Below are 2,521 nucleotides of genomic sequence, written 5' to 3'. Positions count from 1 at the left end.
CCGGGCGCACACGCACGCACACACACGCGCACACTCTCACGCAGGGCCGGAGCGGCCTCGGGCACACGCACACGCGCGCCCGCAGCGCCCACCTCCGCGCGGCGGCAGGGAGAGGTGGCGGGCACACGCGGGCACAGAGACACACGCGGGCACATACCTGCCTGCGCACGCCTACCTGCGCACACGCACATACACGCATGCCCACGCAGACATAGGCACATGCATGTATGCACACACCTGCGCACGCACGCATGCGTGTGCCTGAACACATGCACACACCTGCGTACACACACCTGCACGTACACACACCTGCACACACAGACATGTGTGCATGCACACACACGCATATGCACACACAGGCAGGCATCCACATACATGTGCGCGCACGTGCATACACATACCTGCACGCACACACGTACATGTACATTCACACACAGGCACTCAGGCACGCATGCCCACACATGCACACGCACACTGACTTGCACATGCATGCAGACACACACACAGGCACATGGAGGCTTTGATGCCCCCCGTGTCTGGGGGGTGTCGGGGGTGGGGACAAAGGCAGGGAGTCTCACCGCCCCACACCCGGGGGCTGCCACTCCCATGCCCACTCCAGGTCAGGGCCCAGGGCTGGTTCTCTTGCCCACCCCCCTGCCCCATGCAGGAGCCCTGCCTGACCCCAGGGCCCCGAGACACGGGAGGCGAGGGTCCCCACAGCTCCCCCTCAGGCTGGTGCAGGGGCCTCAAGAGCCCTCGGCTTCGGGGCTACGACCTCTTCACCCCAGCCCAGGCCTTTGCGGGCAGAGCGGGGGCATCCAGGGTCTGCCCCGGCCCCATGCTACCACTCCAGCTGGTGCCCGAGCAGTAGGGCCTGTGCGGCATCCCCTCCCGGAGCCCAGGCCCCGGGGAGACAGACTTAATGATTAATTACCAACGAATCCTGGCAGCTCCCGGGAGGGGAGGTCCCTGCTAGGCCGCTCCAGGGTTTGCCCGTGGTGCCTGGCAGGCCCAGGGACAGGCAAGACCCCCCTGCCAGGGGCAGCTGCGTCGGGCAAGGAGGCTGCAGGGGGGTCTGGATCCCGCAGGCCCCAGCTCCCAGGCGCCCTCCTCGGCCTCCACTCCTTCCCCTTCCCCCTCGACTCCCGTTGCAGCAGGCGCTGCCTGGATCCGGGCACGGCACCACGTGGGAACCTTAACCCTTCAGGGAGGCGGCAGGAAAGCGAAAAGAGCAGCCTCCAGACTCCTCTGACCCGCCGTCTCCCCGGGGCCCTGCAAGGCTGGATCGGGACCACCCTGGAGGCCCATTCACAGGGCCCCGGGCCTCCGGGGTGGTCCCAATCCAGGCAGCGCCCGCCACCCCAGAGCAGAGCACCGAGACATCAGCTCGGAGTCCTGAGCTCGGTCTGGACGTGCTGCGAGCCCGCCTGACCTCGCCGGGGGGGGCCGGAGCCTCTCATTCGCCTTCCCCCAAGAAAGCAGGCACCAGATGCCTTGGCCCGCACTCAGCTGTTCAGTTTGCTGCCTCGTTTCTACGCAGAGCCCTCGCTGCCCCTCGAGAGGGGATGCCCCCTTTGGGGAGAGGGTCGGGGTCCCGGGGGTAGAGCAGGGGCCCAGAGACCCACGCTCCTGGCTTCTGTTCTCAACTACGAGAGGGCAAAGGCACCACAGGCCCTGGGGTCTGAGTTTGGCTGTCCCTCCAGGCCCTCCCCATAGCAATGCCCCAGGTCCTGGGGCGCTTTGGACCCGCAGGGGAGGGGCCTCCTGCAGGAGGGGGGAGTAAAAGCACAGAGGGTCCAAAGGCCCTTGACACCCCTGGGGTCCCAGGGACTCATGGCCCCTCTGACATGCAGCCTTGCCCTTCCCCTGCCCCATGGGTCCAAGGGCACCAGCCTGCCCTGTGAGCCCCCCGCCCCACTGCGGCATTGCAGGCCAGAGGCAGGGGCCTGGTGAGGTGATACCTAGACAAGGCAGCGCTCGCAGCCAGCCAAGTGGGTAAAGCGCCCTGGGATTAATTATGACATGGGCCCGTTCATCTCAGAGCACTCAGCGTTCATTAACCCCCTGAAAAGCCCCCAAGGCAGAGTCATCACCCCTCTGGGAGGACGAGGTAAACTGAGGCAGCAAATGGGAAGTGAGAGAACCTAGGGCCCCTGCGGTCTGGCGGCACTCTCACCCTGCGGCTAGGGGCTGGGAAACCTCCCCGGCCCACAGGCTGCAGAAGAGGAAGCAGTGACGTAGCCGTAGCCACTGTGCCACGAGGTGCCAGGAAGGTGCCCAGACCTACAGGGCAGTTTCTGACCCCACTGCACCCAGCCTGGCCCCACCTGGCACCCGCTTGGTGCCAGGCCCTGCTTGCTCCCATGCCCACCTGGCCCTGCCAGGCTGGGCCGAGCCCCGGGCCGGGCCGGTGCAGCCCCTCTCCTGGCGGAGCCGTCTGCAGAGGAGGGGGTAGAGCTGGGCAGCCCCCCCCCATGCAGGCTGCTTATCAGCACCCAGCTTCATCAGGCTTCCTGTTGCC

General features: G+C 66.7%; 1 protein-coding gene across 1 annotated transcript in view; it reads right to left on the bottom strand.

Moving 5' to 3' along the window:
* The window catches only part of ADCY6 (adenylate cyclase 6), a 12,618-nt gene extending 11,487 nt beyond the window's left edge, over positions 1 to 1,131 (bottom strand). Inside the window, exon 1 of the mRNA XM_019556446.1 lies at positions 935 to 1,131. The gene's annotated coding sequence lies outside the window, so the exon portion shown is untranslated. The remainder of the gene's footprint in view (positions 1 to 934) is intronic.
* Between the last annotated feature and the right edge of the window lie 1,390 nt (positions 1,132 to 2,521).

The sequence above is a fragment of the Crocodylus porosus genome, unplaced genomic scaffold, assembly GCF_001723895.1.
Source record: "Crocodylus porosus isolate Cpor-Errol unplaced genomic scaffold, CroPor_comp1, whole genome shotgun sequence".
In the NCBI taxonomy this organism is placed as follows: Eukaryota; Metazoa; Chordata; order Crocodylia; family Crocodylidae; genus Crocodylus; species Crocodylus porosus.
The sequence above is the reverse complement of the archived record's forward strand: the minus strand, read 5'-3'. Positions and strand labels throughout refer to the sequence as shown.